The sequence below is a fragment of the Eutrema salsugineum genome, unplaced genomic scaffold (assembly GCF_000478725.1).
Source record: "Eutrema salsugineum unplaced genomic scaffold, Eutsalg1_0 scaffold_25, whole genome shotgun sequence".
Classification (NCBI taxonomy): domain Eukaryota; kingdom Viridiplantae; phylum Streptophyta; class Magnoliopsida; order Brassicales; family Brassicaceae; genus Eutrema; species Eutrema salsugineum.
The window spans coordinates 271,864-281,468 of NW_006256789.1; the positions used below are offsets into that span (position 1 = coordinate 271,864).

The following is a 9,605-nucleotide window of genomic DNA, read 5'->3' on the forward strand; positions in this document are numbered from 1 at the left end:
GTGTTTCATGTGTTCTTGCTTTTGATCATTTCTTGAAACCGAGTGCCTCGGCACGCTCCACCACGAGGGCATCATGCTGAGGTCACTTGTATTTAGCAAAGAACACGTGAGGCTTGGGGGTTTAAACAGGCTGGCCTTGGTGTAAACTGGTCGCGGCCTCGGATCAAGGTTTTTGACCGTTTTAAGTGAACATCGCCCCTCGGTATACTTATACCGAGGTGTTTACACCGTGAGCCTCCCCCACACTTAGTTATTTTACCATAGCACTTCTCAGACACGACCATGATGAAATTAAGTCGAGGAATCTAGCTGAGGTTCTTAAGCTTTCACTCGGTAAAAGATGACCATGGTATGAATATACCGAGGGTCGATACCGAGGCTATGTATGCTCTTTGACTTAATTCATCAGGCCATGTCTTTTTCAAGCTTTCTCTCACTTTCACCCTCAAGGTTCATTGTCTAACTCCTGAAACACTTAACAAACCCTTCAAAAAGCTTTAAATAAAAAGAAAAAGAAGATGAAAAACGAAATATGTACATGTATAAGCTTGGAGTGTCTCCCAAGAGCACTTTGTTTAACGTCGCTAAGTTTGACTTTTCATACCTTTTCAGGCTGATTCCGGTTCAAGTAGAGGAACTGAGGTAGCTCCCTCCCTTGTTTCTGATGCCAAGTAATGCTTTACCCTCTGGCCGTTTACCACAAAGCCTTGTCCATCTTTTCCTTTCAAAACCACGGCTCCATAGGGTCTTACTTCAAGAACTGTGAACGGACCGGACCACCTAGACCTCAGCTTCCCAGGGAACAGCTTGAGTCTTGAGTTAACCAACAGAACTTGGTCCCCTTCTTTGAACTCTCTCTTGTGTATCTTCTTGTCATGGAGCGCCTTGGTTCTTTCTTTGTAGATCTTAGAGCTCTCGAAAGCATCTAACCGGATCTCCTCAAGCTCATGAAGCTGTAAAACCCTCTTCTCTTGTGCGGTCTTGATGTCAAAGTTCAGAAGTTTCACTGCCCACAAGGCTTTGTATTCCAACTCAACCGGTAGATGACAGCTCTTCCCATAGAGCAAGTTAAACGGTGAGGTTCCAATGGGGGTTTTGTAGGCGGTTCTGTAAGCCCACAGAGCATCGTCAAGTTTCTTGCTCCAATCCTTCCTGGATGAGTTCACGGTCCTTTCCAAAATGGCCTTTATCTGACGGTTGGAAACCTCCACTTGGCCGCTGGTTTGCGGATGATAAGGGGTGGCCACCTTGTGCTTTACTCCGTGCTTCTTCAAAAGACTCTCAAGAGTCTTGTTGATGAAATGGCTTCCCCCATCACTGATGACTACTCTTGGTACTCCAAACCGTGGGAAGATGATACTTTTGAAGAGTTTTACCACCACTTTTGAATCGTTGGTCGGAGATGCAACCGCTTCAACCCATTTACTCACATAATCCACTGCTACAAGGATATATTGATTCCCATATGAGCTTACAAAGGGACCCATGAAGTCAATGCCCCAACAGTCGAAGACTTCTACTTCAAAGATTGGGTTTTGGGGCATTTCATTCCTTTTGGATATGTTTCCGTGCCTTTGACAAGCTTCACACCTCGAGACCACTTCCTGGGCGTCTTTGAACATGGTCGGCCACCAGAAACCGCTCTGAAGAACTTTGGCAACTGTCTTGAACGCACCTAAATGACCACCATACGATGAGCCGTGGCATTCTTGTAGCATTGGATGGATCTCTTCTTCGGCCAAGCATCGCCTATAGAGATGGTCCTTGTTAAGCACGTAAAGATACGGCTCATCCCAATGATATCTCATCACATCTCTAAAGAACTTCTTCCGCTGATAAGTATCAAGATCTGGTGGCTCTAATCCGCAAGACAAGTAGTTCACAAGATCCGCGAACCATGGAAGGCATCTTTTCTTGATCGTATTGGCTTCCTCCACCTCTAAGTAAGACCGGACTAACATGAGATGTTCCTCGGGTAAAGCATCATCTATAGGGACCTGTTCTTCAATCCTCAGCCTTGAGAGGTGATCTGCGGCTCCGTTTTCAATGCCCTTCTTATCAAGTATCTCCATGTCAAATTCTTGGAGCAATAAGACCCATCTCAAAAGCCTCGGCTTAGCGTCCTTCTTAGACATCAGGTACCTCAAGGCCGCGTGATCTGTGTGAACCGTGACCTTTGATCCCACTAGATAACTCCTGAATTTGTCAAATGCAAACACAATGGCAAGCATTTCCTTCTCGGTGGTGGCATACTTTTCTTGAGCCGAGTCCAAAGTGCGGCTGGCATAGTAGATCACATGGAGCTTCTTATCTTTCTTCTGTCCCAAGACAGCTCCTACAGCATAATCAGATGCATCGGTCATCACTTCAAATGGTAAAGACCAATCAGGGGCTTGTACAATCGGTGCACTGATCAAAGCCTCCTTGATTCTCTTGAACGCTTCCTCACATTCTTCATCAAAGTTGAAATTCACTTCTTTGCAAAATAACCTGGTCAAAGGCCTGGCTATCTTGGAGAAATCCTTGATGAACCGTCTATAGAACCCAGCGTGGCCAAGAAAGCTTCTTATTCCTTTCACAGAATTCGGGGCTTGTAAGTTCACCATCACCTTGATCTTGGCCTTATCCACCTCGATGCCTTTCTCTGATACCTTGTGTCCCAAGACAATGCCTTCTTGGACCATGAAATGACACTTTTCCCAGTTTAAGACAAGCCTATGCTCCTCACACCGCTTGAGAACCTGAGAAAGATTAGCAAGACATTCGGAGAAAGAGGAGCCGTATACGGAGAAGTCATCCATAAACACCTCAACTTTCTCTTCAATTAGATCAGAGAAAATGTGCATCATACATCTTTGAAAAGTGGCCGGTGCATTACACAAACCGAATGGCATTCTTCTATAAGCATAAGTGCCATAAGGGCAGGTGAATGTCGTTTTCTCTTGATCTCGGGGGTCTATAGGTATTTGAAAGAACCCCGAGTATCCATCGAGAAAACAAAAATAAGGATGATTAGCTAACCGTTCAAGCATTTGATCAATGAATGGTAAAGGAAAATGATCTTTTCTTGATGCATAATTCAATTTCCTATAGTCAATGCACATGCGATGGCCGGTTATAGTTCTTTGGGCTATGAGTTCATCCTTATCGTTTTTCACCACCTTTATCCCACCTTTCTTGGGCACAACGTGTACAGGAGATACCCACCGAGAGTCAGAGATTGGATATATTATCCCTGCCTCAAGGAGCTTTAATATCTCCTTCTTAACCACCTCTTTGAGGTTCGGGTTAAGTCGACGTTGGTGCTCAATAGAGGACATGGCTTGGTCCTCTAGGTGGATCCTGTGGGTGCATATATCAGGAGAGATTCCTCTAATGTCAGCCAAGGAATACCCTATGGCTCTCCTGAATTTCCTTATTTCACTAAGTAATGCACGTTCCTCATGCTCAAGCAAGTTATCGTTTATGATCACAGGAAAAGTAGAGTTTGGACCTAAGAATGCATACCTGAGCCCTGTTGGTAGAGTCTTGAGCTCAACAGGGGGTGCGTCTGCCTCATTCCAGTCGGCATCAAAGCTGCATTGGCCCGGAACAGCTTCCTCGGCCTTTGCTTCATTCTCGCGCGGTTTACCATCGGCCTCGGTATGAGTTGTCACGGACATGATATCCCGAGGTGTCTCTTCTTTACCTTTGACTCCTCGCTTTCTAGAATGTCGAGGCTGCTCGTGTGGAGCTCCAAAAACCTTGCCTCAGCTCCAAGTTCCCTCGGTTGGTCCAAAAGACGCTTGTACACCTCGCTTTCCTCGTTCAAGTACCTGTGCTCGCTTTGTTCCCGCGTTAAGACCACTTGTAACGGATCCTCTGCGTTCAACTCTTCAAGGAGCTCATCAGCCAGCTCCTCCATTACCTCCACATAGAAAACCTGACCTCCAATGGTCGGTTTCTTCATCATTTCCTTCACGTTGAACTTCATAGTCTCTGAACCGATGTGTAGTTCAATCATTCCTCCTCTCACATCTATTATGGCTCCTGCGGTTGCTAAGAACGGTCGGCCCAAGATGATAGGGTCTAATGGTTCCTCGTCCATCTCAAGAACTATGAAGTCCGTGGGGATTTCTATCTCACCGATCCTCAAAGGTAGATCCTCAAGCAACCCCACCGGTAATCTAACCGATCTATCAGCTAATACAAGAGAGATCTTGGCTGGCTTGTAGCTTTTGTATCCTAATCTCTTGGCCACCGTGTAAGGCATTAAGCTCACAGAAGCTCCAAGGTCACATAAACAGTTTGAGAACTTCAGGTGACCTAAAGCACACGGCAAAGTGAAGCTGCCCGGATCGGATAGCTTCCTTGGTATAGATCTTCTTTGTATTATGGCACTGCACTCATGGCTCAGTATCACCATACCCTGGAGCTCCTTTGTCTTGTTGAGGATCGCGTCCTTTAGAAACTTCCCAAGCTGGGGTATAGCTAAGAAAGCATCTATAATGGGTAAGGTGAGTTGCGTGTTCTCCAAGTGTTTCTCAAAGACCGCCTTGGCCTTGTCTAGGATTTTCTTTTTGAAACGCCCTGGGAACGGTATCTTGGGTTGATAAGGTGGTGGTGGAACATAGGGCTTTTCAAGCTCGGTTGTCTTTTCCACCTCTTTTCCTTTGTCCTTGATCGGTTCCTTCTCTAAGACCGCTTCTTTACACGCATCGTCTGAGGCTGCCTCCCCCTCTAATTGCTCATTGGCCTCAATGAGCTTTGTCTTAGGCGTTGGAGTTTGTAATTCCTTACCACTCCTCAATGTGATGGCGTTCACATACTCTTTAGGGTTTGGCTCCGGTTTACCTGGTAAAGTCGGGCCTCTTGATGATGTAGAAGCTTGATTCTGCTTAAGCTCTCTTATATCTTGCTGCATTGTCGCGTGCTGGCTCTCAACTCTTTGCTGGCCCTGTAATAGTTGCTGTAGTATCCCACAGACGTCGTTCCCCATTTGATTCTGACCCGTTCCCTGAATCTGTTGTTGATAACCCATCGGCTGCGGATGGAACCCTGGTGGAAACTTGTGTTGCTGCGGTTGGTTGTTGAAGTTGTTACTCTGAGCCGCTTGATTCTGCTGAGTGTAGCCGTGCTGTTGCCCACTGAACTGTTGCTTGGGCTGGAAGGTATTCTGAAAAGGAGCCTTTTGAGCATAGCTTTGTTGTTGTTGTTGAGCAGGGTACACTTGGTCTTGAGGGTTAGCTACATTCGGGTTTCTGTATGAGAGGTTTGGGTTACTGTTGTAGTTGTTAAACCGCTGATACCTCTGCTGATTCCCTATGTAATTCAGCTCCTCTTGTGTTAGACCATCTTCATTAACATTGTCAAAACTTGGCCCTTGCTCATCAAACTCGCCTACAAAGTGTATTGGCTTTTGAGTCGCCATCAAAACCTTGTCAAGCTTACTCTGAAGCTCTCTTCTATCCTTTTTCATGCGATGTTCATCACTAGATCCCTCTGTACGGTTTGCTCTATCAAAGTCCTCTCCATACGTGTCATTGGACATGGCTAGGTTCTCAACTAGTTCCATTGCCGCAGTGATCTCTTTTCCAAGAAAATTCCCATTTGAAGCTGTATCGAGTTGGTTTCTGATCTTGGGGAGTGCACCTCGGTATAAAGTACTCAAGAGAGATGCCTCTGAGAAGTCGTGGTGTGGGCATTGGTTAGTGTAGCTTCTAAACCGTTCCCAAGCTTCACAAAAGCTCTCGTTATTGTGCTGCGTGAAACTTGAGATCTGATTCCTGAGCTTAGCCGTGCGTGATGTGGAAAAGAACTTTGGTAAGAACGCCAGTTTACACTGCTCCCAGGTTTGTATAGAACCCCTCGGTATATTCTTTTCCCACTGGTGTGCTTTATCACTGAGGCTGAAAGGGAACAAGCGTAGCTTGAAGCTATCTTCGGAGACGCCATTTATCTTGGTTAAGTCGCAAACCCGATCAAATTGATCTAGATGCTCGAGAGGGTCTTCTCCAGCCAGACCGTGGAACTTTGAGTTTTGCACCATATTGAGCAGGGAAGCTTTAACTTCAAAGTTGTTGTTTTGAACTGGTGGAGCTTGAATCCCAGCTCGGTATTGGTGCGCATTAGCTCGGTCATTCTCTCCAACACAGATTGGAGGATGTTGTCTCTGAACTTGGGGCGGTGGCGGATGAACATGATGGGCTTGTTGTTCATTTCTATTCGCTTGGTGTTGGTTTTGCTGAGCAAGCCGTTCGTTTCTTTGAGCCTGTTGCTGATTAACATAGGCTTGTTGTTCATTTCTTCCTGCCTGCGCCTGATTAGCCTGAGCCTGGTGCTCGGCTGCCTGAGCCTGTTGCTCCATTCTCTGTTGTTCTGCCATTCCAAGTCTGTCAAAGTGCCGTTCTCTCTCGCGAGCTAGCCTTTCTAATCTGTCGATGTTATCGTCGTATGGGAAAAGCGATCCTGTGCTCCGAGACCTGGTATTCATGCACCTGAAAACAAAACAAGAACTTGGAAAGAAGTTAGTAAAACAAAAGAAAGAAAAGCTTGAACTCAAAAACAAACAAGAGACTAATGCTCCTACAAGTTGGCAACGGCGCCAATTGATAACTAAGAGTTTTCAGGCTCTTAGAAGGGTTATCAATCCCCTTGTCAAAGTAGTATAACGGGTGTCAAACCAAGCTTGTAAACGAGACACTAGCCTATGTCATTTGTTCACTTAAGTCAAGACAAGATGATAAAAGTTTGGTGACGATGATTAACAGGCAAATGAGCAATAAAGTTAAATAAAAGCAGAGATTTAAACTAATCAAGATGCAAATAACAAACAGGTGATTCAGATGATGGTAATGAATGATAAAGGCAGAAGCTTTAGACAGGATATTTGACTCGGGTGCTTCCAAGTTAGACTAAGGGGCTAATGAATCATTTTATCAAGCGATTGCATTTGACTTTGAACTCAAGGCACGTTAATCTTCTCATGAAAGTATTAAACGTCTAAACTGATCCTCTTTCATACCAAAATCCCTTTTGAGAAGCACGAATCAGTCAGCAATAAGAATCGGTTCAAAAACGTCATTTAAGAGAACAAACTATCACTCTCGCGATGAAAGACTCTTAAACCCTTAACCGAGTGGTTCAGACATTTCTACAAACACTTCTGATGCGAGATATGTCTCAGATCTGAACCTCAAGTGATGTGCTTGGATCCAGCTTAGAGATCTCGTCGGTTAAGGAATGAAACATGCAAGACTAGACACCTAAATCCATTAATCCACCTTGAAAGCACCCTAATCTACCTATCTAAAGCCGCTTAAACGACTACTCACTGATCATAACGAGCTCACTAAGTCCTTTGCAAGACGTGTAGCTAGTCATGATAAGGAGTTTGATGTTGGATGATAAAAGAAATAAAGACAGAACAAGATTCTGATGCAAAAACGAGATATCGGATTAGATTAATCAAGTTTCACAAAAGAGGCAAGTTCTTAGAGCTAAAAACAGATAAGAGATAAGATAACTAGGTCAGCCTGGAACAAACCGGGTACTGAACCACCTTCTTGGGTTGATGGGTGAGTGCCACGGTGTGTCGGAAAGTGAAGCCGAGGTCTTCATGCCGAGGCGTGCACGTGAGTCAGGATCCAGATGAAGATCTCGTGAAGAACACGTCAAGAACATGCATGAACCCTAGTCTTTGATCTATCCTCACGTGTATGTTCTTGAGCCATTCTGTTCTTGATTCTGGGTTCGTGACAAGGGACCTCGGGATAAAATGTCGAGGGGTCATGATGTGGAGGTGCTTGGGAGAACACAGTCCGGCATGCACGCCGAGGTCATTACACTGAGGTGTACTTTCAACACTTAGTCGTTTCCAGCTTCAGTTCTTACGTATGCATGCCTCGATCTAACCATGCCAAGGCTTTGGCACGAGGTCTAGTCCAGAATACTTCCAAGATATGAGCCTCGACTTGAGTGACGCCAAGGTAAAGATACCGAGGCTTGTGAAAATACTTAGCGCGTATCGCAACTCTTTTAGGCTTATATCGACCATGTCACCTTCCGGAAGCAGTAACTTTCAGCACACGACTCCAATTGCTCTGGGACCAGTTCCACAGTCAAGATGACTCAATAAGCTCGAACTTTGGTGAAGAAACCATCGGAGCTTGGGGAGTGGAAGGCTTCCTGGATTTAACATCTTTGCGCCGCATTGAAATCACCGGAAAATAGACTTTTAGACCGATGTGAACTCCGGAGACCCTATCTTCCAAACCTTTGCTCCGAATTGAGCGATTCCAAATGCTCTGAGAATATCTTCCATGGATCTCGAACTTTGGTGGTTCGGTCTGGAGGGGCTCCGTCCGCCATGATCTTTGAAGTTCGCCGTTCAGTTCTCGGGTACGCGCAATGCTGGTGAATGCTCCAGAAGCCATATCTTTCTCTCCACTGGTCCGAATTGGATGATTCCAACTGTTCTGGAATCTTTGCTTGATTATATCCAACTTTGGTGAAGACCCCGCCAACTGATTCGGACCGGAAGGTTCCTCGGATTGCTGATCTCTGAATTGCGCGGGCAAGGACAACTTTTGGTCGTAAAAACCTTCTCGCGGTAAGAAAAATGGCCGAGGGCTGTGTACCGCGGTAAGCTTTTTGGAAAAATTCTTGCCTCGGTCAAAAACTTGTCCCGTGGTATTTTTGCACTCGATACTCGATTCTGGCTGATCGGTAAGGTTTTTGGCCGGTAATGAGCGTCTGGTAAACATTTTGGCCGAGGTTTCCGACCAGCCGGTACGAGATTTGGCCGAGAAATTCCTCCAAGCGGTTTTCACCATTTTTGACCCTTTTCTTCACCGTTTTCTTTTCTGTTCCTCTTCTTAGGCTCCAATTGGTCTCCAAAGCTCCTGATAAAGACTTCAAAACATGCAAAACTCTTTGGGACCTAATGCAAGCCCTAAGTCCTATTTTAATGCCTAAAGACTCAATTTACATGAGAAAACACATGATGAGGACTCTATAATGCAATCTAAATGATGTAAAATATAGACATATCATCTTGTGCTTCGGTCCACTTAAATCCAACATCATTTTTGATCACTTCAGTGAGTGGAGCAGCAATGGTGCTAAAGTCCCTCACAAAAGTTCTATAGAAACCAGCTAGTCCGTTAAAACTCCTCACTTCACTGATGGTCTTAGGACTCTGCCAGTCTCTGATAGCTTTGACAATTTCTCCATCAACCTTGATTCCATCTGCACATACAACAAAACCTAGGAACACAAGGTTATCTGTACAAAAAGTGCATTTCCTTAAATTGGCAAAGAGTTTTTCTTTCCTAAGAACACTTAGATCGAATTAAGATGCTTGACATGCTCATCCAAACCCTTTCTGTAAACTAAGATGTCAACAAAGTAAACTACAATAAAAATTCCTATGAATGCTCTAAGAACATGATTCATCACCCTCTTTCATTCTAATCTGATGATAGCATAACTAACCATTCGTACAGTCTTAAAAGTTGTTTTCCATTCATCACCCTCTTTCATTCTAATCTGATGATAACCACTTTTAAGATCTTTCTGATGGGCTTTCGGGCCTAGGGTTGTTTTTTAACAAGCCCGTTGGTCCT

The 9,605-nt window shown here is 44.9% G+C and overlaps 1 non-coding gene across 1 annotated transcript; it reads left to right on the top strand.

Moving 5' to 3' along the window:
• The first annotated feature begins 5,666 nt into the window (after positions 1-5,666).
• On the top strand, positions 5,667-5,773 carry LOC112086010. The gene has a single exon (XR_002899246.1). It is a non-coding gene; the product is annotated as a small nucleolar RNA R71 (small nucleolar RNA).
• Positions 5,774-9,605: the final 3,832 nt, after the last annotated feature.